Source organism: Podarcis gaigeae (genome assembly GCF_964106915.1).
Source record: "Podarcis gaigeae genome assembly, chromosome: 4".
Taxonomy (NCBI): domain Eukaryota; kingdom Metazoa; phylum Chordata; class Lepidosauria; order Squamata; family Lacertidae; genus Podarcis; species Podarcis gaigeae.
The window spans coordinates 58,993,447-59,021,366 of record NC_139677.1 but is presented as its reverse complement, the minus strand read 5'-3'; the positions used below and the strand labels follow the sequence as shown (position 1 = coordinate 59,021,366).

Genomic DNA, 27,920 nt, shown 5'->3' with positions numbered 1-27,920 from the left:
ATTGATTGATTGATTGATTGATTGATTGATTGGAGTGGGGCCACAAACATGATTTGAAGTTCCAAGGGTGTCTTTGTGGGGAAAATGTAAGACATGGCTGTATAAAATTAACAGTTCCTGAAATCCATTTGATTGATGTAATAAAAGTAAGGTTATAATGAATAAGTCTTAACCAATTTATGGCCTTATTGAGGCCAGCTTAACTGAAGGAATAAGTGAATTTATATTCCATGGCACCATGAAGTACTGAAAGCTCTGTAGTGAAAAACTAATACATGTTAAATGTTTCCACAGGAGAAGCTGTATCACACAATATCACACAAATTGAAGTAAAACTCTTACTTAAGATCACTGGGAAAATGGCAAGTTAAGATAAGAGGCAGTGTCTTCTTTAACAGGAGCTAACATTAGATATGCAGCACACAGAATACTGGATGTGGGGAAGAGCACTATGTGTTGCGTCCATTAAATACTTCTATTTTGTTTTCTTTAAAACATTTTAAAATCCTTCCATTTGCCAGAAAATGCCTTAGTCAACAAGAATGCAACCACAGTAAAACTATTAAAAATGGATGGTGTAGTGCCACAACCCTGATAAGTAAATGTTAAATGGTGCAGGAAGCAGGGAATGCCACAGAGTAGAATGAATTGCAGACCCTTGGAAGAAATGCAAAATGGAATGTGAAATTGCATGTGTGTCCTAAAACTTCCCTGGGTGAGTAGGGACTGCAGAGGATCTGGCATCTTATCCCCAGGGCAGTCAGCCCCATTCACTTGTTGCTGTGGCTCTGATCCTGACTTGAAAGTTGAAGAGGGCTCATAAGTCAAGTGATTAACATCTACAGCCCCTCAACTTTAGTGTTTCTTGTGTGCTTTCTCCAGGTTGCCAATTGCCATTAATCAAGGCAAAGCCATGACTTACGAATACTTTTTGTATTTGTACCTGAACACTCCTTAGTGTCTTAAGCTTAATAAATAAAAGAGGGTATGCTTTAACGAGGGAGAACTATAGCCATGCACTAGGTTGTCCATACTGTGCCGAGTGCCAAGTTCAAGTCTCAGTTATCCAATTCTATTTGATTTTGAGCATTCATTTGCTCGAGGAAATAAGAAATGTCTCTGAATTTAGGTATTATTGCTTTGGAATATAAAGTAGGAATAAGTATACCCAAGTCTTACTTCTTCAGTGTCTAAAAAACAGAATAAGCACTTGAATTCTTGTAAGCTTATAAATAGAAGTAGATTATTCAGTATAAGCTATAAACATTTACTTATGCTTTTCCCTTGAAAGCTATACACGTCACCTTTTTAAAAAATTAACAGGCTACAAAGCTGAGAACACTTAAGTATTGTGATGTGATTTAAGGCTGTGCATGAAAGATCTGCATGGCATGAGGTCTAAATTGTTATTAAAATTCTGTTTCATTGAAAGGGGTTATAGATTAGATATTACACGTTTCAGTTTCATGTACTCCAAATGTTGTGCTTCCCACCATTCAGGAACAGTACATATGATGGTAGATGACTACTGTATCAGTTTTTACCAACAGGCCTCCACACATCCAGCAAGAAAAAGCAACAATCCTGTTTCTCTCCTTCATACTGAGAGAAAGTTTCAAAACTTTAGTCTGTTAACCTCATAGTGGTGTGTACAGAAACAGTCTAGCACACATGGGACATCTTTATCTCTGATAAGAGTTGCCTGGTCCAGATCCTAGGACAGGGGCAGGAAACGTTTTTATTCTCTCATGGGTAATCTGTCGGATGCTGCATACGAATGGGCAACGGGGCCAGAGGAAAAGGGTGCAAAAGGGGTGAAATTAGAGCCAAAGGTAGCTGCCCTTTCTTCGTCTGCTACTTCTTCACCATTTTCTGTCATTGCCACCTGTGCCCTAATGGAACTACTGTAGACGAAGGGTATTACTGCTTCTCAACATCAGAAATTCACTTTATATCACCCTCTTCAGATGTGTATTTGCAACTTATGCTTTTATATTCAGAACCTTGCTTTGCTTTCTGCACTGTGGTTGCTTAATTTGGCCATTAATCTTTGGTGTCAATATTTCTCTGAAAACTGAAATATACTATAGTTACTGAATTTCCCTTTTTAAAAAAATCACAGGAGTAATTTTTATAAGAGGTTGTTTAAGCTTGACCTCTTCTGCCTGAATCTATGAGTCTGTCATCAATCAAACCACGTGTGTGTGTGTGTGTGTATGTGTGTGTGTGTGTGTATTTATCATATATCTAAATCTAATTTCAAAAATGATCCTTCATACAGGTATTTATGATTACTCATTTGACGTTTCAGTAGCTCTCCCTAAAGGGGCAAATCAACATGAACCAGTGGCACATATTAGTAAAGTTAAATTGCTTCTGAAGCTGCTACTCTACATAACAAGATGTTACTGTACAATAGTTTGCCACCTGAACCCACTGACCTACATTTTTTTTTTAAAGTGTAGGAGCAAAACTATCAGGAAGGAGCAAACAAGACCATTATCTCTATGCTTGGCTCCATAAGATTTGACCTTTGACCTTTTATATTGTTCCACACCCACACTATGTCTTATATTGTAAGACATAGGAGAAAAATGTAACAAATTGGGAATGATTTCTTTTAAATAATTTATCATTAAAATACAGTACCATTGCACAAAAATAATGCCATCCAAATTTATAAAATTGTTATTTTTTAGTATTATTGCTCCTTGCTTCTTACCCACACGAGAACATACCTGAGATGAGCAAATATATTTTTATGACATAAACATCAGGAGGTTATGCAAAATATTTGTATAAGATTATTTTAAAATTACATTTCCACTACATCAAATATAAGGCTGGAGACCTGAGGGAAATTTTAGAAGTTAGTAGGAATTTGAGCAGTTAATTGATGGGTTGAAACGTTACAGTGCCTGCTGTGGCTGTAGAGACCAATATAGGAGATAGATGTTTTGTTGCAGCTGGGACAGATGAAGGCATTTAGTTGTGCTACTGCAGTTGCACAATGGCGTTTCTTCTCTCTGCACTCCTCCCAGCGGTCATTCCTCCTCTGGTCACTGCTATGGATGCATGACCTGACTGTCTGCAGACACTGCAGTCATCTGCAAGTGATTGGATGTTAGCATCACATTCTCCCATACCTTTTTGGAGAGCTGAGATGCTGCTATAGCTGTCTTGCTGATATGTTAGTCCAGCTGAGTATCAGTAGAGAGGTCACTGTATGTGGTGGAGCCCAGGTAGACAAAATTGTCTAAAACCTCAAGTGTGTGGTCATCAATGCCGCAAAACAAACCTATCTGGACTTACAAAGAATATCCAAGGTCAGAGAACTTTCAAAAGTAGGGATATGGAACCTTTGGTTTTCCAGATGTTGTTGGACCCCGACTCCCAACAGTCTCAGCCAGCATGGTCAGGGTGATTGGAGATGTAGTCAAAAACATTGATAGTGCTAGTTTTAGGAAGGCTGGGTTATGCAGACGTCTACTTTGGTTTCCTTATATTTGGGCTGTTAATTCTGTTCTGCTTGGCAAACATCCATACCAGGCATGGATAATACTTGTGGTTTCTCCTAGTCCAAGAATAGATTTCTCTAGGTCCAACTGTAGCTTGTGTTTTAACATTTTTTTTGTATAGGAGGGAGAGAAATCAATTACTTGTCATTCCTGTTCTCATGCTTCTTGTCACATTATAATATATAATTAATAAGAACTTACCTGCCTCCTGTTTGGTGTGATATGTATCAGATGAAGTTATATGCATCAGTTTCCTACTTTGGGATATTACATAAGAATAATGCAACGTTTTATTTTTCCCTTCTCCCTACCCAAGCTATCCTTTCGGTGAACCAGTCAGACTAGTTTAGGAAAGAATATGAGCCTGCAAAATAGTCATTTTTTATGAATTTTTCATTTCTTCATGAAGAGGGAATTACTGAATAAGTCAAAAAGTAGTTTTCTCCCTGCTGTTTTATGTTTCATTATGACATTGCAATGCTTCCTTTTCCTATCTTGAAATACTCTAGTTGTGAAATCTAAAATAAAATTAGCATGCCTGAAATTGTGCTTGTCTGTTAAAGAGAGTGTCTCTTGTGTGATTCACAAGATAACTTTGCAAGAATCCCAGACAGAAAAACAACACTCATTGGTGCTTTGCTAGAATGTGTTTTGAAATACACACTTAATCAATAAAGAAATTTAGAATTGTTATTTTAAACATACTATGAATGTGTAAATCTTCTAATAAGTTCATTACTAGTATATATTCAGTATGAAGTATTGAAGCAAATAACCAAGACTGAATTCTTGCCAGCCTTTTAACGGTAATAATTGGCTGTAGATAACCTGACTCCATCCTGTGTTTGCTAAAATTATTGGGCTGAATCTAGGCATGCTCTTCCATAAATGGTAATAGCTTCTTCCATTTGTGGAACAGACTTCTATCCAGCGGATTTGATGGCTAAATAATGAGAAAGATGCAGAGGCTGAACTGAACTAGGACCACAAGGCTGAAACGCAACTATTCCCCTTCCATGAAAAGTGTATGAATTAAAGACCAGATTGACATAGTTAACAACAAAAGCAGACCATCCAGTGACACCGCCCATCTATTCAGTACAGAGTAGATGGAGAAAACCCCCAAACAAGGTAGATTACCCCAAAATGCCTGCTTGTCCCCTAAGCCAGAGGTTTTCAACCTTTTTAGGTCCACGGCTCCCTTGACCAACTTTCTACGGCACCCCTGGAGGACTCAGAAACCCAGCTCTGTCACCCCTTGCCTGCAGAACTAGCAGTCTCTCACCCCTTTTCGAACACGGTCCCTTGTGGAGTGTTCCCTCAGCTTCCTCTCCTCTCCTCTCCCCTCTCCTTGGGGAGTCATCTGGGTCGCCGCAGCTGCTGCCCCTGGTCTCTCAGTTGCCCCCATGCCCCAAAGAGAGGTGCCTCCTCACACTGCCCCACAGGGGCCTGGGAAGCACCCCCTGGCCAGATCCAGAGGCACCATTCACCTGGGAAGCTTGTAGCCAAGGCTAATGCAACAAACAGCTGTGCAGGCCTTTGGGATGCAGAGCCGCAAGAGGGTATCAGAGGAAGGGAGGGAAGGAAGGAAAGAGGAACAGAGGCCATTGTTGCCTTTGGAACCCCTGATCATCATTCAAGGCACCCCAGGGTGCCACAGCACACTGGTTGAAAACCACTGCTCTAAGCAACCAGCAAGTCACACTGAGACAGGGAGGAAGAGCAGGTACTGGGGGTAAGAGGGCAGAGGAAGGCTGACTAGCGATTAAATAGGGCTTTGACATCACCCAGCCTCCTGAGCCACACAATGCATGTGTGAGGATGCAGAGAATCCCAGGGGAGTGTGCCTAATCAGTTGGCAGGCTACAAATGTGCCCTGCTGGCTAGCACCAGGGTTGAACGGGTCGTGATGGAGGAGGAAGGGAAGATATGTTTTGCCAGTTCCTTTTCACCCACAAACTCTCCTCCCAGAGGGAACCCCCAACTTTGGAGCAGCTTTTCAGGGAACACAGGATGGGGTAGGAAAGTGCAAAACCCATGCATAGGAAGTCTGGCTCCACTCTATTGTATTATATATGGCCATTCCCCACCAACTCAAATAACTGTCATCAGACAGTTGCTATTATAATAAAGTGTAGCAAAGTGAACAGAAGCAGGACCACTCTATCAGCTCAGCTAAAAGTCAGCAACATTTATTTATTTGTTTATAAGAATATTTCTAAAGTGCCCACTCATATAACATAACAAGGAGGTATATAGCAACATGTACAAATACAGCAAAACATAATATATGTTTTAAAAAATCAAAATAATCATAAACATGACTTGCATATTTTGAAGGGAGGTGGTGAATGTAGGCAATTATATAGACCTGTCAACATAAAATGGTATTTAACACACATCTGAAATTAGCAGCAGAATGCCTGACTCATCTCTATGGATCTTCCTGAAATGTTTTCCAAAACTGTTCTTTGCTACAAGCACTTTGTGACCAAAGATTAGCTTCCCAGGTTGCCTTTTTCCTTCTGTGTTGTAGTGCCTATTCCTTTTGTGTTACGACTTTTAGATTTTAACTGTAATAAAAGGAAATGTCTTATTATTGACATTTTTAAAGCCTCTGGGAGCCTTTTTTCTGTTCAAATAAATAAATGAAACTGAAATCTTTATATCCAGTGTAACAGTATAACTCTATTTTGATGAAATTGGTTAAATTTGAATTGGTTAAATATTGGTTACATAAGACAATTGTTGTTGAACTTAATGAGACCTCACCAGTGCATGCCCATAAATAAGCTAAATTGTGCTGTTGAATTAAGTTGTAGTACTTAGAATGAAATGTCCATTAGGTTAAAATGCTGTATATTTCTATACTGAATATGGTTTAGATTGTAAACAAGCAGTGATTCTTATTCAGATTTATTAATATTCCTTAAAATACACCAACTGCCTTTAATTGGAAATAAAAACAGGAAATATAAGGGAGAGCACTGAATGTTTAGTGCAAATATAATGTCATTACCTAGGAAATTAAATTTATTGCATCAACTGAATTGAATTAGTAAAGTTTCCAGTCTTGCAGCTCCATACATTAGCTTTTGAAGGCATTTTTGACATTTTTTACTCCATGCAAAGATGAATGTTTATTTCTGTGTCCATCAACCACTAAGTGCTACACAATTGATACAACAGAAGACCTACTACCACAAGCTTGCAGTTAATTGGATTTTGCTTCAGAAAATAAGCTTCAGTTTCCAATCAGTACTGAATGATTATTGTAGGCAAATGCGTTCCAGCTTTTTCTCACCTTTGCCTACCATCCAAGATCCATTGCTGTATACTCTCCACAATTATACCTTATTGCATTGATGATCTGTCTGTCTCACAGTTTAACATTAATTTCCTAGTCTGCTTCTGCCTTCTCAGATATCCCCCCTTCTCAATTTATTGTCAGCTACCCATAAATGTCCTGCTAATCTGAGTGCAAAACAAACAACACCAAGAAAAATCCTTACTATGCAGTCCTGTGCTCAGGGACAAGTTCTCCTGAGTACAGCAGAGCTTGTTCCTATATAATCAGGTATAGAATTGCAGCCTTCTTTCATTCTCAAATTCTAGCAATGTGATACGGTTTAAAGTACAACTATTTCTTTAGCTTCATCAAAAGTTTACTGACAGCATTGGGTGGTCTACCAGAAAAGAACAAATATATTTACAGGCATAAGTAACTGCACTAGGAAAATAGCTGAAAATTGTCTAATTTCTCACTCTGCCTAAAAGAAAGAAAAGATTTCTGTGTAACTGAAATTGCATATTTTTCAGACAATGGGTCCAACAAAAGCATTCCTATGCCTACTTTGAATGGAAGCTGTTATTTATCTCAGTACACTTAAGAGTCATAATATTGTAGTGCTTTTCCCAGTAATGACTTCGAAAGAAAAGTTTGCAAAGGCAATCTCATACTCTATTTATTCATGTAAAAGGCATTACAGTGCAGACATGAGAAGATTACATTTCTGTAGCTTCAGTCCCCATGGGATTTGGTGGCACATTAGCTGTTCTCCATCATCAAATACTTCAGTGAGCAGAATGAAATCAAGTGTCACTCTGATGTGATTTGGCATTTTCATAAAGGATTTGTTTGTTTTCCTTTCTAAATTGGATTGTGTCACTTTATAGGTTAAACCAGAGTGGTAATAATAACTTCTCACTATACAGCAGATATGAGAAAATTGTGTTTTGTTTTGTTTTTCTTTCTTGCTTTCTTTTAAAAAAACCTCTCTTTTCTCTAGAGCCCAATTGTTTATTTGTTCCTAGGACCTACTGGGTTTCACATTATTGTGTGATACCTGCATACATCCTTCAGCTAACAGATGATTGATTCACTATGTTTGGGGAAAGGTGTGGAAACGGGCCTTCATTTTGGAAGAATCCATGAAGTTTATTCAGAAAGAAGTCTCCTTTGCTAGATTAACTCTTTCTTTTAAAAAAATAATTATAGGTGGGGAAACCCACACGTTTTATTAAGATTATATTACAATTAAGTCTTGCTTCAGTATATGATTGATTTACTTCATTGTTATTTGGGGGGTTTATAGCTGCCCTTCACCCCAAAGCTTTCGAACTATTCTAATGGGGGGAAAGAACAAAAGGAAGGAGTGTCAGTGACAGATTGGAAGAGGTTTTGGATCTAGTAAATGCGAAGTCTGGCCATTCCCTTAAAACTCCTATCCCCATCCCCCACTACAGCCCTGTGGATAGGGGGAAAGTATGCTCTGAGGCTAGCATAATTTTTCTTTCCAGCCATTCCATCACCTTCTGGATAGCTACGTTGGTTAGAGCATGGTAATGATAACACCAAGGTTGCAGCTTTGATCCCCATATGGGACAGCTGCAGTTGGAGTAGATGAGCCTTGTGGTTCTTTACAACTCTGCAGTACTATGATTCTTCCCTGTTCTGGTCTATGCAAGACTGTCTGGGTTTGGGATTTAGCAGCTTTACTGCCACAGATTTTCCCTTTCCCACCCTCACTGTATTGTTCTGCCCATATCCTAACCAGATATCCATATCCATACCTGATCCCCTTGTTATATTATACAAACACCATACCTTTTATTGGAGCCCTCATTCTCAAATTCATTTCTCTCCAACTACTCCTACTTCTCTCTCTTTCTCTTTCTCTTTCTCTCTTTCTCTCCAAACCTCTTCTAATTGTCACCTGTTGCTATCTCTAACTCCATGTGGGGTATAAACAACAAATTATTATTATTATTATTATTATTATTATTATTATTATTATTATTATTATTCCACCACACTCTGCTATTGCCAACCATTCTTTTGTTACACAGCTTCTTAGAGTGATTTTCATTACTGTTCTTGAAATAAAGGAGATGCTATAAAATATTTACACACACACATACAATTTTGGTAATGTGAAGCAGTTGAAATGTGATGAATATTTCTTACCTCATTCACAACTTTCACCATAACCAATTGATCAAAACATTCAGATCCATGTTTTCTCACTTATCACTTTTCACATGAATAGCAACCCTCCTTTCTTTTGTATGGATATGATAAATCATGGTAGACTGAATTTCAAAAAACTTGAGTGTGATATAATGTATACATTTTTTTAAAAAAAGCATTTTATACTGTTGCTTTTATTGTAGCACACTCTGCTAGAAAATATTTTTTTCCAGAGGCTTTATTTTTCTTGTCAGAATTGACTAAAGATGCTTACCAATTTACATTTAAATCACATATTGATAAATCCCCTTGGAGAGCAAGTTTGATGTTTGTGACTATCTGCCATCATTTATAATGCAGCACAATTATTAGACACTAAGTTTCACTGCGTGCAAAATGGAAACAAGCTGATCAGCATGACAAAAACAATACAGCTATTCAGATATGCTTGTGTCATAACGAGGGCTGGCTGCACTATGTACCAAAGGAATCCAAATTTATTCCAAGGAAGCTCAAAGTATTGTGTTTTAGAATGAATTATGTATATCAAGTATATTTGCATGGTGTTACTCACTTTGCAAATATATTCTTTCTCCATTACAAGTTCAGAAATTTAGAACAGTTGAGCTTCATATTTGTATGTGTTCAAGGATTAGAATGACAGAAGATAAAAAGAGCAGGGGAAATGGATGGCAGGGCATTTGGAGATAAGGTTACATAAAAGGGTTGTAGAAGCAGGGCTGCAAGGAATAGTAATTGTTAGGCAGGAACATGGAGCTGTGCATGACTATTAGTCTCTCTCCAGCCCATAATCAATGGTTCTGAGCCTTCCGATAGCACGTCAATACATTCTCACAGCATTGTTTGTGACTTTGGGGAAATCTGTGCTCTGGGATATAATGTATGAAAATGGGAGGTTACAAAAATGTTAGTCATCATCATCATCAAACCTTTTATTGGCATCCCGTACAAACATCCAAAACAAATCAATACAGAATTACCACTTCCCCAGTGGCACAAAACATTTGCTAAAAGAAAGGAGGCAGAGCAGTCTATCGTCACAGGAAAAAAAATGTTAGTCAATGTCTTAGTAGAAGTTATCGTTTCCTAATGGGCCTAAAACTCAGACAAAATCAACATTAAGCATCTGTTTTTCTGTTCAGCCATGCCAGGCAGCCTTGCACCACGCTGCTGTGTTCAAGAAGCAATGTATGACCTTAAGCCTCTCTGAATCCAGGTGCTATTTCTCAGCAGCAATTTGCATGAAGGAAGTGGTTGAAATAAGTGGTAGCACTTATGCAAATTGTCATTGGGAAATTGTGTTTGCATTCCAGGTCAGACATTATTTTGTATTCTTTTTGGAGTTCAAAACACTCAAACGTAAAACTGCAAGTGCTGTAATGTGTGCCAGCAGCCGCAAGGGGGAGTTTCTGCTTGTTTTTCCCCCCCATTTGTCTCTTCTAGAATTCTGGAGGTTCAGTAGAATACGGTTGTTGAGATTGCCCTAAATTAATATTTTTTTTCTGTTACTGAAAAAGACTCTGTATTCCTGAGTTAAAAATATTACAATATGCCTGGTGCCCATAGTATCGTATGAAAGCTTCACATTGACATTGACCATTATGAACTCATTTTCTAATCTATTGATTTATTGATATTTGTTTGCCCCACACATGGAATGAAGAATTGATAGTAAATGTTTTGGTAGAAAGAAAACTCTCACCAGTCGCGAAAACAAATGCAGGCAGGTAAAACCTAGACATTGGCAAATCTGCCTGCCTGCATTTAGGGCCAAATCTCCACAGATAAATTCTCTGGCATTACTAGAAATAAAAAGGCATCTTCCCATAAACGGAAGCCATTAATGTGTTACCTGGCAGCTGCCTCTGCCACCCAGTATTGAAGGTGGCAGTGTGAGGGGCGGGGGCTGCAGACAGTATGGAGAACCAAATAAAATCACCTCTTTTCCTGTTCCACTAATGGTAGCCTCTACTAAATCAAAGATCCTTCCATCAGCAGGACACCTTTGCATACAAACCAGTATTTTATGGTGTTTGTCCTTCCTTTATTTAGTTTCTTTATTCAGCTGGGGATTAATAAAAAAAACTTTAATGATAGTGAAATGGTAATTAACATGTATTTGGAAAACATAAACTGTAAACTTTATATTAATTTCCTAAGATGTATCTCAAACCTTTTTCTCTATACTGTACACACATCTTGTCAGCATAATCTGTGTTATTTTGCTTCAGGTTGTTTCTTCAGAGAATAAATCATCACAAAGACAAAGATAATACTTGGTGATATAGCGTGGTTTATGAAATTTAATATCCTTGTTGGACTAAATTCCTTGTCCAGCATAAATTCCAGTATAAGGACGCTTCAATAAAATTCAGCTCCTTAGATTTTTATTGACTTTCAAGTATCATCTTGGATTACATTAAATTATGAAATTCAGATTTCTCTAAGGAAAGTAGCATATGGAACTGAACCTTGATTTCCAAGTATGCATTCTAGCTGTTGTTAGTAATTGAATTGGGTTGAAGTTGGGATTATAAATGGTCCAGATATATAAGCAGGTTAATTTTGCCATTATATTAGGTGTGAAGACCTCCAATATTTCTTGTCTAGTCTAAGAATTTAAATCAGGGCATGAAAAAAAAAGAACGAGGGAGAAAGAAAGCGTGAAAGCAGAGAATAGAGAAATTGAAGGTGGGCATTTACAATACCCCTGTATAGGATTCAGCCATCCAGAAATTAGACTATAGGAACAATTATGAGCATGTCCTGAGTCAGACACAAGTCCCACTGTTCAATTTTCTAGTGTGTGTATAGTTGACCTGTGTGCATGTTTGGTGGCCTCTATGTCTTACTTCTATTATTCACCCTACCCCTTTAAGGCTAAAAAGAGAGAAATATTTTGTGCTACCAGTAATGTGTCATTTCTTATCTGTAGAAAGCAGAAGAGATATTGTTTAATGATAATATTATTGTGGGAAGTTTTCTCATGTTTCAGTGTCTAATTTTGCAACAAGAAAATTCACATTACTAATGCAAGTTAAATATAGGTGTTTGGGTTTATACAAAAGGAGCTTAATGGAATTATGACTTGGATAAATCACTCCATTTCACCCTAACTCATATTGTAATTTGAAGCATTTGGTCTGGTGAACAAAATGAAATAAGCTGTGTCCCTGTAGGCAAAATTCTGTGTAACAAAACCAAGAAAGCAATTATACATCATTATGTGGGCTTGACATTGCTGAGAAATCCCAATACCAAGCTGGTATAGAAATTGAACAGTGGAAGGTGGTAGTCCTCACACTACATCACACACACCCCAATTTAGACCTGAAGAGACTGTACATTTTGGAATCTCATAGAATAGAGTGGAAAACTGGCTCTATATGAAGTATCTGCCTTTTTTCAACTGGTATTTAAAACTGGGTCACCCTTTCTGATTTATATTATTATTATTAATGTTAAAACCTAGACTACTAAACATTAAAATATCTAAGCAGTATACAGTTCAACATAGCACAAAATAAAACATAACATAAAACATGGCATGGAAAAAATCACAATGCAACTTCAGTGGTACAGAAGTCCAACTTTAGAAGTCAGAAAAGTGCCAGGCACATTTATGTTGCCCCATCAGGTTCTGGCCTGTTGTCACAGTGGACACACTAGATAAGTGTTTAGGATCAGCATATTGGTTAAAGAAGTACGAACCCACATCTATTTTAAACATCTCAAAGAAAAACCCATTTAGAATCCATTTATGGCTCAAAGCCTTCTAGAGTATGGTATAACTCACTTTGTTCTGGGACTGCTCATACTAACATGTCAACTATACCTTACATGACAACCTTTCAGGTGGGAAGAGATTTGAAAATCTACTGGCACCATGGACAATTTGCCTGAGATTCATGCAAACTACATATTGGATAATTTTTATTTGAGCTGCCTTTGAGAAGGAATGAAACTTCATAGGAAGTGCACTGTCAAGACAGGCTTTAGACACATACACTGTCAACTGGATTACGTAGCACAGTTGCTCAGTGCAGATGTGGTTGTAGTTATGAATAGTAAACAGAACGTGTCACAATATATATTCAGTGGTCCTATATTGCTAAACATCCCTCCCCTGTAGAGGTCCCCAAGATGTACAATATTTTAAATGATGTACAATTCCACTGTCTTTTAAACATTATTTTGGGTAGTTCAATAGCAGAAGTTTCTGCTTTGTCAAATACTTTAAGAAACAATGCTTGCTTTGTAGCAATATCTTATAAATCGGCCATTAAATGAGTGTTAAATAGGTACCAACTCAGCATCCAACTGTTCCTGTAATCCCACTGAACGTCTGGGCATAATACAATTTAGATGCTGTTAAACACACTTCAGGTAATCAGCTCATGAACACTAATCCCAGTTAAATTAACATCCATGTTGTCTGCATTTTTTATAATTCTATTAACTTGTAGATACTTTGGTGACAGAAACCTGGATGTGAGACGCTGCAGGCATTACATCCAACCAGAGGTAACTAGAGCTGCTGCAAAATCTGGCAAGCAGCCTTAACTCTAGCAAAAAGCAGTGGCAGCACCAAAGAGTTGCCCAGAAGAGCCACTGCCTCAGTATCAACAAGTGTGTTGTAGCTGCCAATGTTGCAAATTTGCCTCTACACCAGCAGCTATAACCACTATGATTGCCACTACTGTGCTGCTAGCAGAATCATTTGGAGGATTTGTATCCTTTTCAGTTTGATTTCTGATCTGCTTCAGGAATGGAAACAGCTTTTATCACCTTGGCAGACAATTTCATCTTTGCTGGCAACAGTCAGGTGGAGTGCATCGCTGTTGAAGCTTACAGAGCTTAAAGTGGTTCTTGATGCCATCAACAATATTTCTGAGCTACCTGGATGAGTTTGTTAATGGATGTAGCATTTTATGTTGGTTCTGATCATGCCTAGCAGGCAGGTCTAAGAAGGTGATATTGGAAAACTAATCTGCAACCCATGGCCTTTGAATTCTGGAATTCATTAGGAACCCATCTTGCCACTGTGTTGTTCAGCTGTTACATAAAACTGCTTTGTGAAGTGTAGTGGAAACCCTGAACCAGTGTCTGAGATGTAGGCTAACAAGCTGAAGCTTTACCCAAACAAGATGGAAATCCTGTTAGTAGAAATGATTCCTGACCCAGGACATGTGTGTGACCTGCCCTGAATGGGATTATACTCCTCTCACAATAGCAAATAAGTAGTTTGGAGTGTTTCTGAACTCAGTTTTGTTCCTGAATAGGCAGGTAGAAGTCATAACTAGCAGTACTTTTTCTCAGCTTCAGCTAGTATGTCCCTTCTCATTCCTGAGGTCTTACATACTCTGGTTACTTTCAGTCTAGAGCTCTGAGTAGGGCTGCCTGTGAAAAATGTCCAGAAACTGTAACTGGTACAAAATGCAGAAGCTAGCTATTGACCAGTTTTAAGTCTCTGGCCCCACCCCAAAATTAAATATGGGTTGGATCCAGGTGAGAGGCAAATTGAAATCAATGGTATTGGTTTGAGCAATTCTATCCTAAGCATGACTAATCCTGGAATCATCCCATTGATCTTGTCACTGTATTGATATATATATTGCCAAGAGCCTGGGCATCCTATTATTGATGTGGAAGAAAATAATAGGAGAGTAAGGACTAAGATAGAAGTTTTGTTAAACATTTTTTGCCACCAAGCAACCACATGTCTAATTCCTCTTCCCCTTTCCCCGCTAATGGAATTGGTCTCATATAATGTCATGATCTATGTTTCCCCCTCCACACTGTCAGAAAACAATGCAGTGGAGTTGGGGTGGGAAAATACAGGACATCATTAGATCTTAACATGAGCTGAGACTAGATATTACAGGAGAGAGAAACTAGATGTAGTTGGGGTTTTTGGGTGGGAAACACACTTGTACTTTCTTGTTTGGTCCTAAGAACAGTAGTGGTAGAGTGATGCTGAGCTTAAATTGCCTGTGAGCTGACTGAATTTCCACAACTGCTGCTTAGTGACAATACAGTTCCTTCTGAGATACTCAAGTACAGTGGTGCCCCGCAAGACGAACGCCTCGCAAAATGAAAAACTCGCAAGACGAAAGAGTTTTCTGTTTTTGAGTCGTTCCGCAAGACGAATTTCCCTATGGGCTTGCTTCGCAAGAAGAAAGCCCATAGGGAAATCTCCAGGGACCTCTTTTAAATGCTGGCGGTGGGGAGCAAAGCCTTTCGCCCCCCCTCCAGCCTTCAGAAGAGGTCCAGGAAGGCCGGCGGGGGGCCGAAAGGCTTTGCTCCCCACTGCCAGCATTTTTAAAGCTTCGCTGCCGCCCGCCAGCATTTTAAGATCGCCCTGGACAGCGGAGAAGTCCTCCGCTGTCCCGGGGATTTTTAAAATGCTGGGGGTGGGAAGAAAAGCCCTTGTCCCCCCCCCAGCCTTCAGAAGAGGTCGGGGGACAGACTGTCCCCGGACCTGGTCTGAAGGCGGTTTCCATAGGAACGCATTGATTGATTTTCAATGCATTCCTATGGGAAACCGTGCTTCGCAAGACGAAAAACTCGCAAGATGAAAAAACTTGCGGAACGAATTAATTTCGTCTTGCGAGGCACCACTGTAAAGCTTATATACTTGCACAGTTGGTTCAGTTGTTCTTAGCTCTTGTCAAAGAAGCTGCTCCCCACTTGTGCTTGATTATTAAATATATTAATTTATAAGATTCATGGGTACTTGAGAGCCAGTGTGGTGTAGTGGTTAAGAGCGGTAGTCTTGTAATCTGGTGAACCGGGTTCGCGTCTCCGCTCCTCCACATGCAGCTGCTGGGTGACCTTGGGCTAGTCACACTTCTTTGAAGTCTCTCAGCCCCACTCACCTCACAGAGTGTTTGTTGTGGGGGAGAAAGGGACAGGAGAATATTAGCCACTTTGAGAGTCCTTCAGGTAGCGATAAAGTGGGATATCAAATCCAAACTCTTCTTCTACAATGAAGCACCATCTGTAAATGTATGAATGTTACTCTTCACAGAAAGTTTTAGGCAGTTTAAAGTGTTTCTAGAATGCAAATTAGTATCCCTCACTGGGGAGCAGAAATTCAAGGTGTAAAAACTACTGATGTACATTAAAATTTTTAAAACTATTTGAGCATGAATACATTCCAGCCACTTAAATTCTCTTGGTAGGTTGATAGCTGCCTTAATTTCATGGCAGTCCTTGATAGCTGGCCACTGAGAAGTACCTTTTTTCAAAAGAAATCTTTATCATTTATATTTGCCATATCAGCAGTCAGCTCAGATGATGAGAGACTGACAGGTAAAAAGCAAAAACTTCATCGGATCAATATATTGTTTCCTTCTTGTGGATCTGATGAGTTTTCAGATAGTGCCCCCTTCCTGAATGAATGATAATAGGACAGATTATCCTGCTAGCCTGATCTGTAACTGCAGTGTCAACTTAAAATCAGATTTTTTCCTTTCCTTTTATATGTCTAACATGTATGACAGCTGTTAAATACTAATTACTGCCTGTGGTATTAAATTACAAAGATTTACAAATATAATATAATGTAGCCTGACACCTCATTATAGATTATTTGCTCCAGCAGGATGTGACAGAAATCAACAGAAAACTACCATTTGTTTGGAATATGTTGCCTAAAAGAAGGCTGGGTATGATTGGAGGGACCAGCAGCATCTTTTTCTCTCTCTACCCAAATAATTCAAATCACATAATAAATAAGAGAAGTTTCTTTCATATTCTGCCTTTATGTTTTTAACCCACCTACTCTGCCCCCTAAAATGGCAGCTTGCCAGTAAGAATTAAGAGCAGTCAGCAAACCACATATTCCCCTCTGATTCCATAGGAGAGGGAACTTTTGCGGATGGATCATGTACCTCATCCACATGTCCCATCAGGTCTTTTGCTGCAGATGGGCCTGGTGGCAGTTCTGTGGAGATGCTGGAGATGTCTAAGGTAGCTCTGGAGTTAGGGTCCTCTTACTGACATCTTCATGTGCTTTTAACTTAGCAAACAAAAAAACAAACAAAACCCCCCACAAAAACCCCAAGTGAGCCAATCGTAACAGGATTAAGAGGAGGTTTTATTTTATTTTATCTTATTGGAAAAATCGATTAACTGCTAGAGAAAAATATCTTCCACAGGAAATGTAAAGAGACCTGCCAAGATGCTTGAAAAAAGTGGGGGAGGGGGATTTCAAACTTGGATTCCTGTCTTTTCCTTGGAAAAATAGATCATGTTCAATTTCAAACTAAATTGCTAGGTCTGTGGGCTCTCTTTTTCTAACCATTTCTTTTGTTCGGATTTTCTTTTTAAAGAACACTCAAAGCAGCTAAGAAAAAAAATCACACAATACAACTTGTGAAAAAAGAAACAAATAGATCAAAAGCACATTTCATAACCTTGGCACAATGGCAGAGAACCAGTAGTCAGGGTATTGGCTTTGAGACCCTGTAGGAGGGAGGCAGTGTGTCAGCGACTCTCATTCTGTTGTATCTCCTATTCTAGCTCAATGGCTGAGTATAGATGATAAATTAGTTCATTTAGGAGGTGATCATGCCAGTACAGTATTGTGTGAACTTTCCTTCCTTTACTAGTTAATACATATGGGAAGGGCAAGTAGAGTTTAACATAGATTATGAGCTCACCATACTTGCATGCAAATGATGTAGCCATTTGAATCCTCCAGCATTCTATCTAAGTCCAGTATCCTAACCTCAACAAATTAGCCTAGCTTAAGGTGTGGGAGTGTTGACAAGACATTCATGTTTGTCAGAGTTAATATCAAGGTTTATGCCCACTCTCTGACCAAGGGCCAATTTGCCACAAGGGTACCTGGCAGCTGGTGAGCCTTTACCCTAAAGCATCCATTTTGTGCAGTGCAACTCTCCACTACCAACCACCACCCTGAAGACTGATATGTTCCATAATGCCTGCCAACACTTCATACAACTAAGAAAGTCCCTTCTTCTATCTGAGTGAAACTGTCATTTGTGTAGGAGGGGTGTGATTTCAGGTTAGCTTGGAAATTATGTGTGCCAGTTCCAATGTTTTTGAAAAATGTCTTGTCTTATTTTTGGCCAATTCTAATCCAAGATTCCCTGTTCACTTGGGTCACCTCGTGGGCAGTGTTTGCTGCCTGGAGCAGCTGCGAGTCCTGGGTTAGGCCATCTTCTTCCATCATAGCTGAAGGGGGGGGTGCCCAGTGACTCTCCTTTTGGTTGCACTGGTCTGGCAGAAAGGCCAATCAGGAAAGTGGTGGAGGGGGCTAGACCAGGTCTGCCTCCAAAGTATTTAAGAGGGTGACCCTTGGAAAGTCACCTTCTTGGGAGACCGACATGGGATTTACCACCCGTTTACTAGACTCTAAGTGGCTTGTTCAAATGTAAGTGGGCACGCCAACATATGACCTTGTTATGGTTTATACCAGACTTCCTCAGCCTCGGCCCTCCAGATGTTTTGAGACCACAATTCCCATCATCCCTGACCATTGGTCCTGCTAGCTAGGCATCTTGGGAGTTGTAGGCCAAAAACATATGGAGGGCCGAGGTTGAGGAAGCCTGGTTTATCCAGTTGCTGGGTTGGGGGGAAGGATTTTTTTCCTGCAAATAAGTTGCTCTTTCTGCAGGTTTTTGCCTACGTCATAAGCACTGTCACAACTTTGGGGAATAAGGCAATGATTTGGATCCTTAGTTTAATGGGTGCCCCATTAAAGGAATCCAGAAGGGGTATTATGGGCCATAGCACCTCTCCCAATGGTGACCTTCAGGATGAAAGCACCTGGTACATGTCAGGGGTGACTCTCAGCTCAGGGTTGACCCCACCCAAATTATCTAGTAGCAGATGGGCTGCTTGACACACACCCAATGTCTTGGTGAAGACTTACTTAGATATGCAATCAATAAAAAGTTGTGGCCTATTTCAACCTAATACAAATATCCTGTGGTTTTTTCTATGGTTCACCATTCCCCTTCACTGGGTTGTGGTCAGCATGTACCTGGGCAGCAAACACTCCCCTCACACTCTACTTGCTTCCTGAGCTCTTCTTTGATTACTTGACCATTGGCTTATGGCAGGACTTGCTAAACTTTTTGGACTAATGGGCACATTTCAAATTTTGAGAGCTTTCTGAATTGTCAGTCACATATTGGCTGCCATGGAATGGATGTGGCATAACACAAAATAGAAAGAGACAACTGCCTCCAACAACCTTATTTTTATCATGGGAAGTCTGCTGTAGAGCAGTGCAGCTCCATAACCTGAAACATGTACAAAGTGAAGTAGGCACAACCTGCTTGCCATTTGTTCAATTTCTCACCTTTTCCCTCCTTACTTACTCAGCACCCTTGTTGAATGTCTAGGCTGCCATGGCCCAATTGCATCCTTTCCTGTCTCTTAATTGGTGGCCATGATGTTTGTAGTGCACTGTATTTCTAAACAGAAGTTGGTTTTTATACTTTGAGAATCTTTCATTGAAAATATGCTAAAATATGTATACTGTTTTATTGCATTGTTTAGTGTTTTACTGCCACTAAATGAACGTTTGCAAACAAGGATGGAATATTGATTACCAATAGAAGAATGCACCTTTGCGTATTCATGAAGATGGAGCATTTGGTGCCAGCAGATTAGATATTTGGATGAAACCCAAACACAAGCTGCAGTTTTATTGTGCTCCCTATGTTGTGTTTGATTTTGCTGTATAACACTTTTTAGACAAAAAAGGAAACAAGGAATCTACTGACAAAGCCTTGTTTATGTAGGTTGCCCCATTGTAACCAAGGAAGCTCTTTATATAAAAGACAGCTGATACCCAAAGAGAAGGAAGGAATGGGATGAGAAGGAGCTAATATTTATTCTAAGAGTGACTAAGAGTACTTTAAACCCCATGCTGATGTTCTAATTCAGTCTTGGCCAACCTGGTGCCTTCACATGGGTTTGTACTACATCCCCACCTAGTACACCAGATTGGTGAAGACTGGTCTAATTGTATGTGTGAATGGGGGTCATAATTGTGCCTCACAGTCTTGGCATGCCCTATAACAAAGTGTTTGTGTATGTGCAAGTCTGAATATTTTGTACCACCACACAGTTGTGTTATATTGTGTGTTCATTCATGAGTGTCTGTGTCAATGATTCAATCTCTTATTCCACTCTCTGCCTATGTATGTACCTGGTATTAAAAGGCTTTGTTTTTCTTGAGTATCCCTTCTCCAGAAGACTGAGCACGTTTAAGTAATTAGATTCAGTATTGTTACTGATAATGTTACTTTTATTATTTTCCAAGGAATAGTAAGACAAAGCTAAACTATTAGTACAAATGAAGCATAATTGTGCTGCAAAATATGTTGCATGCATTAAATTCAAACAACCTACATGAAAATCTAAACTAACTGATTTTCTTCTGTCTTTTTCTTTCTCCTTCTCCTTTTGAATACAACCACATCACCTGGATTTACTCTCCCTAATGAAACAAAACATATCTTCTGCATCGGGATATATTCTGATATGCTTAAAATAGGTAAGTCAACAGAGTGTTTATGCTCCTATTGTTGTTACACTGTCATAGCAATGTTGTGGTTTTTTTATATAAAAAAACATAATGTTATAAAAAGATTTATCCCCTGCACTTAATGGGATGAATCCAGATAGACTCTGCAATCCGTTGGTTCCTGGGAAAGTGTACCAGAAAGAGCATAACAGTTTGACTTTAGGGATTTAACATTGAATGCTTTCACCCTGCTGCAGAAAACCTCTGCTGTCTTTTCCCTACTTATAGCAAAGCTACATCTGGAACATTGGGCTGGAACGTTTGAACAGCAGCTCTATAAGCAGATTGGGAGCCGTCACATTCCCAGTTTTCTGCTGTGCCCAAAGCAGGGGTGAATCTACACCAGACCTGCAGAGGGCAGAGTGAATTTTCCTCATATTGATTGTCATTAAAAGCAGGAAAGCAGACTAAGGAAAAAGGACAGAACAACAGAATAGCATTGCTCCATCTTTGTTTCTCTTCCACTGGCATAAGCCCTGCAGGGCATAGGATATGGTGGTGAAGCTACCTTCAGTTTTCTATACATTAGGATTGAAGCCTAAGAAACCAGTGGCCAAATGAGACATGTGTCAAGTCCAATTTTTGGTTCTAACTTCTTTTTATGATAGTGAACCATTTCTGTTAAACTTTTTTTTGGTAGGGGTACAAGTTTGCTTTTCTTTTATCTAAAAAAAAAGTGGGATTGTTTATTTTTAAGAGTATTTGTCACAGTTTCCCCACTTCACAATGCCCTTTCTCTGTCTTTTCCTTCTTGAGCTTTCTGGTAAAGAAGGTAATTGCAATAGATAAAGGTTGTATATTAACTGCCTTTCCAATGGTTTCCTTTTATTTTGTGAGAGATCTTTAAATAAAGTTTTGTCACTACTGGAAGTATTCAGAGATTGATACAAGAACCCAACACCTATGCATTCATGGATCTCATGGGCTGGTCTGTAAGAGAACTGCCTTAACAACAGCACACAGAACTAGTCTGAATTAGTGTTGGTCCCTCTACATTTAACTATGTTATTTTGCAGACCTTTCTCACATTAATTTTTATATATAATTTTGTTTTGGCCATTTCTTTTGAACCTTGTAGGCAAAGAATCTTATAACTGATTCTCTTACTTTTGTAACAGTTGACATAAGACTCTGTAACACAAGTGGACTGTAATAGAATATTCAGAGTACGTGGTATGAACTAAAAGTCAGCTTAGTTTTCTGTAGCCAACAGAAATCATTAATCTCCCATAAGACTAGCTTCCTATGGGTAAATTTGAAAAGGACGGCAATTTCTTAAAATCCCTTTTTAGGATTTAAACCTTTAATTCTTGGTTATTTAGCACCCAATGAAGCAAACAAATATACTTCCAGGATTAAGCCAGTACAAATACACTAGTTTGTTTTCCCTGGAACAGCTAAAGCCAAAGCTTGGCATTCTTGTTTTGCCTCCTGAGCCAAGTTAATGAGGCCTAAATGGAACTTGTTTGGAGATTTCTTTTATTCTTAAATTGTTATTTCGTTATTAATGGTATCGAAGGCAAATAAGTTGGCAATTCAATAACTGTATGCTCAACATCAAAAAAACTAAGATCATGGTCACTGGTCACATCACCTCCTGGCAAATAGAAGGGGAAGAAATGGAGGCAGTGAGAGATTTTACTTTCTTGGGTTCCATGATCACTGCAGATGGTGACAGCAGTCACGAAATTAAAAGACACCTGCTTCTTGGGAGAAAAGCAGTGACAAACCTAGACAGCATCTTAAAAAGCAGAGACATCACCTTGCCGACAAAGGTCCATATAGTTAAAGCTATGGTTTTCCCAGCAGTGATGTATGGAAGTGAGAGCTGGACCATAAAGAAGGCTGATCACCGAAGAATTGATGCTTTTGAATTATGGTGTTGGAGGAGACTCTTGAGAGTCCCATGGACTGCAAGAAGATCAAACCTCTCCATTCTTAAGGAAATCAGCCCTGAGTGCTCACTGGAAGGACAGATCCTGAAGCTGAGGCTCCAATACTTTGGCCACCTCATGAGAAGAGAAGACTCCCTGGAAAAGACCCTGATGTTGGGAAGGATTGAGGGCATAAGGAGAAGGGGATAACAGAGGATGAGATGGTTGGACAGTGTTCTCGAAGCTACCAATATGAGTTTGACCAAACTGTGGGAGGCAGTGGAAGACAGGAGTGCCTGGCGTGCTCTGGTGCATGGGGTCATGAAGAGTCGGACACGACTAAATGACTAAACAATGCATTAAACCTCTTTGTCTTCAGCGTGTCACAGGGTTGTTGTTTTGGAATCAGGGAGTATTTTGAAAGTACCAATATTGAATTTATCTAGGCAAAGTTAAATTTTGCAATGTAAATCCCACACTTCTGAAGCTTGCTGAAAAATAAGAAAGATCTATGAGTCTGTCACACATTTTCTTCATCAAATCTCTTGGAGAAATGTTCTTTTCTTTTTTAAAAAATATACTTTGTCTTTGCAGTACCTTCCCATCTCTGGTTGCCTGTCTCATTTAATGACATAAGAATCTATATTGCACTTTAAATGAGAAACACAATTTTAGAAGTGCTGTATTGTGGAATTCATCTGACAGAAGAGCATTTGATAAAGTAGGCAGGATAAGGCATGCAATCTCTTCTCAATATACTGCTACACTCTAGAACAACATTTGATTCCTTTGGATGCAGTGATGTCTGCTGGACTTGGTTGAAATTCATGTTCAGTTAAGAAGTGTTTTGGGTGGCTTTGAGTAAATTAGTTTCAGACTAACCTGATTCTTGTTGAAGCTCTAGTACTACTAAGTACTTTTATTGCAGCTGACATTTTAATGAAAGCTTGATTTTATAGTTATAACTATTTTTTATGTTTTGTTACTTTTGCACCACTTAAAGTCATTTGTAGGTTAAGTGGCATATAAATTGTTTAAATAAGCAAGATAGTGAAGTGTAGAGTCTTGGTAAGACTTGGTCTAATTGAATCTCTTGGAATTCATCACAACCTGCTGCCTAAAAAGGCATAACATGATGTGCGTACAAGGATATAAACAATATAAAAAGAAAGCAAACATTTAATTTTTTTGCAATGTATTTGCTTCACGGTTGTTGCAGTTGTCTTGTGTCAAATGCTGTTTTGAAACTGGCACTATCACTGTGCCTGCTTGCTTGCAACTTTCTCAGTCTGTACATCTATATGTAAAAAAACATTACATATAGAACCTTGCAGTGTTCTCACACCAACATCTATAGGAAAATGACCCTATACTGTAAATCTATTCTTGAATTAATATGTTCCCTTGGGTTTATTAGTTTTTTATATGTTTCTTACTCTTTCAAATATTAGTAGCATATTATCCTTAAGTATTAATCTTTCCTTCTCATGTAGCATGCTTCTGACTGACAACTAATTTCAGTTGAGTTGAAACACTATTGTTGTTTGTTTTGACTTTCCTTATTTTAGAAAAGCACCTTGTGTTTCAATGTACTTTAGACTCTCACACAAGCCTTTGGATTTTATCTGTTCTTTTGTTCAAGTTCTGGACACCTATAAGTATGCAAAAGCTTCCAAGTGCTCTGCTCCACCTTGCCCAGCACCATACAATCTTATAGCCATCCATGGGACAGAGCTCAGGAGGCCTTCTGGATTTGGTATCAAAACAGTTTTGCCTTTGTCTAATTCACCTCTGGGAAGCCCCCAGATCCAATTAAATTACAGCTTCGTCAGAATCCCTCTCTGTACTCTCTGTAAGCCCTTGCCTTCATTGCTAGTCACTATATTCATGTTGCTTGGCCTTAAAAGTGAATATATAAAGATACTCTGAGTAAGATGGGAAAGCCAACTTTTCCCAACATCTGCACACTACTATGCTTCCTCAGTCACTCGTTATGTTTTAAGTATTGTGCATATTGTAAAGGAAAGCACTGAATAAGCCAGAGGAATCTAGGAAAGCTGATTTGGCTATTGAAAACAAAACAAAACAAAAGCAGAATAACCCTCTAGCATGTAAGTAATGATCATGTCAATGTGGCAGCTCCCTTTGTTCCTGTTTGGGAATAGGTGTACTGTTGAAAATATTTCCTCTGGTAGATGTCACCATGGGCTTGTTTACTTTAATGAGCTTTGACCATGAGTTGTTATAATTTGATGACAGCCTGTTAGCATAAGAAATGGTTGTTTAAAACTATATGGAATATTTAGCTAAACATTAACAACCTTCTCTTAGGAGAGCATTTCTAAGAGTAAGAATAGCTGAACAGTGGCTCAACAGTCCACCCCCCTTTCTTCTGAGGCTTTTATATGAACATTTGGTAATCATCTGGGAGATACATGCCTTAGCTGGGGGTGTACGTATAACGACAGAGTTGAATTGTACCTCAAAGAGCACCTTGTCCATTTCCTCTACCAGTGTAGGAAATCTGCTGTTACAGCATCCATTCTAGGTAGCCATCCAGTCTCTGCTTAAAAACCTATGCCAAGGGAGAGTTCACCACCTTCTGAGGGAGTCTGTTTTGTGGCCAGACACTTCACACCAACATGAAATTCTTTGTAATGTTGGGTCAAAATTCCCTTTCTTGTACTTTGAACCTGTTGGTTTGGGTCATAGCATCTGGAGTGACAGAAAATAAATGTGTTCTATCATTTTAAATGTTAAAATATCCTATTTTCTTCAGGCTACACATAACTCCTGTCACCCTGTGTGGCATCGTAAACTAAATGAACCACTGAGCCATTAAGCATTTTCCACACTCCCATTTACTCAGAGTGCTCCCACTGCTGATTTTGGGAGCAGTGTACACAGGACATTATCCATGATGCATACCTCTTTTGTGTCTATCCTATATCTTGCTACCCATTGTTCCTTATGAAATGCTGCATTTTAATGTGTTTTCCCTAAAACCAGATTCCATCCAAACTGACAAAAAAGGAATGGCCTAGCTGCATTTTAAGCCAGTAATGTGTACACAGCCTTTTGGTCCTAAAATCTCACACTTATTCATACCAAATCTGCATCCTTTTCATTCTTCACTTTTAAGACAATAGAAACTACTTGGAAGTCAGCCAAATCCTAGGAAAGACATATCCCCCTGTCTGCTCTTAATGGGACATAGACATAACTTTTCTTCCAACTCATTACAAGAAAGAGACAAGCTAGATATATGATCAGAATGGATGCCAACAGCACTTTAAGGTTTCATTATCCCTAATTGTATTTAAACCTAGATATCTGCAGCCAAAGTTAGCTAAAGTTGATTTGTGAAATTTAACTCACCATGAACACATCCCTTCTTTGTATTCTGTGGCATACAATTTCCCAACCTTTGAAGCACATTTGCCTCTGTTTGTGGTTCACCATTTGTTGCTGCAGTACAATTTGCATCCCTCCCTAATCATTGGCTATCATGTCTGGGGCTGATAGGAGGAAGAGTCCAACAACATCACAGGTTCACCAATTGTGCCCTATGTGAGGTCACCCCCTCCTAAATGTTGCTATTAGCATATTTATGGGGATAATATTGGTGCCTGTACCACACTTGTATATCATTGCAAGTAGGGTGTGTTTCAGACCTGGAATATGGCACACCGAGAAAGGGTTAAACACTCCCTTTCCCAGTATTACTGCTATGATTTGAAATAGAGTCCCTGGAACAGCTTTAAATCAATATACTACAACCAACCCCTCATGATGAAACTGCTATGCCATTTTTTGGGTAAAGCGTGTTCTCCTTCATGGAGAGCATGTGTTGCAGTGGGGGCCGCCAGGACACTCTAAAGTTGGGGGCAGGCTAATTGACCGTTGGGCCACTGATGCGATTGGGCTTCCCTTGTTGTTGGGAAGAAGTTAATGTTGCCATTTGATTGATTGACAGCCAGTAAGGCTAAAACTCCTTGCACGAGGCTATGGCTTCCTCTTTTCATCCGTGAATCGGATTGCCCGTCCCCCCTCCCTAGAATTAGGGTAGCTCGCTTTGACCTTGCTATGCCTGTCATGGGGTCACCTGCTCTTGGGGCAGGGGCCCGGTAGGAATTTTGTCCATCTGGCTGATTGGCTGGGGCCATTTGGTTTTTGCCTACTGCGTAGCAAATCGTCACAACTTGTAAGGTTGCGGTTAGGCATTGGTTTATGGTTTGGTTGGTTGAGGGGCATGGATTGGCTGTGCCTGCCCCTCTAATGCTGCTGCTGCAAGGGATTCCGTTAAAGGAATCGGGGGCTAACTATTGCTTGTACACCCTGTCAAGGGGGCTCGGGCCACTGCAAGACCTCCTGGCTGCATTTGGGGTGGGATGAGGGCAGGTTCCCTGCTCTGTAGCTAGCCCCAAGTGTATTCCCCTTTTCTGACTTTCGCAGGCATGCAGAATGTCAGTCTGTCCCCCACGGTGGGGGCAGATAGTCACAATCAATGCCTAAGCAACCACTCACTTGTTTGTATTTTAATAATGTTATTGCCAAAATTATGCCAAAAACCTTAAACAAAAATTTTGGTGTGATGTGTGAGTTATTGGGGTGGCCCTGGGGACCTCGACACGCAACCTACAAAAATGTTAATGATTAGCTTGGTTCCCCGCCCCATATCCCGAAGCTGTGGATTTAGTTGGGATTTCTCAGTTCTTTCACTTGCAAGGATTTTGGCTACCACATTAAATGATTACATTTCCTACATGCTCCAAAATATTCCCCAAACTTGCCATTGAAGCTGTAAAGAGTGTGAAAATCATCAGCATAATCCAGAGATTGGGAACCTGTGGCCCTCCAGATGCTGTTTGAGTGTAACTGTCATCAGGTCCAGCCAGCATGGACAATGGTCAGCGATGATGTAAGCAATTGTTCAACAGCATCTGTGGTATAGTGAAAGTCCCCCCCCCAGTGAGTAAGGAGTCTAATTTGCATTGCCTCAACTTTGTAGCCACCTGCTCTTCTTCTACACAGTTCTCAAAACTAAAGAACTTAATTTCTGATACTATATACTGTTTGACTTCATTGGCACATGTGTCTTAGGTAAAGTGAAGTCTGGCCTTATGTAATATGTTGTCGTCATTTTACATAGTTTCTTATCTGTTTGTTAGACATTCATATTACAGCAGATCATCTGTTTGCTTTCTTAACACTTGAGATTGTAATAATATTGCCGGGGGGGTCTCTTTAATGTGGGGAGGAGGAGAATGAATATGGACTCTATTAATAATTTTAGCAGGATGAACTACTGATAGAAGAATGAATGAAGCAGTTCTGAATTAATTGATTTGAAAGCTGGTGATAGGGAAAGAAATATTGCTTAATTAATACTGCTGCTGAAAATATATTTGTATGTTTTTGTGGAGGGAGAGGGGGATGTGGAAGATTAATTATGATTGATTACTAAT

The 27,920-nt window shown here is 39.4% G+C and overlaps 1 protein-coding gene and 1 long non-coding RNA gene across 4 annotated transcripts in view; one reads left to right on the top strand and one right to left on the bottom strand.

The window, feature by feature from the left end:
* NCAM2 (neural cell adhesion molecule 2) overlaps window positions 1-27,920 on the top strand; it is a 201,140-nt gene that overhangs the window by 29,565 nt on the left and 143,655 nt on the right. The gene's annotated exons all lie outside the window — the stretch shown is intronic.
* Window positions 16,794-26,074, bottom strand: LOC310843933. Its single transcript, XR_014563796.1, has 3 exons — window positions 25,831-26,074; window positions 19,346-19,460; window positions 16,794-17,032 (listed from the first exon to the last, which is right to left on the bottom strand). It is a non-coding gene; the product is annotated as an uncharacterized lncRNA (long non-coding RNA).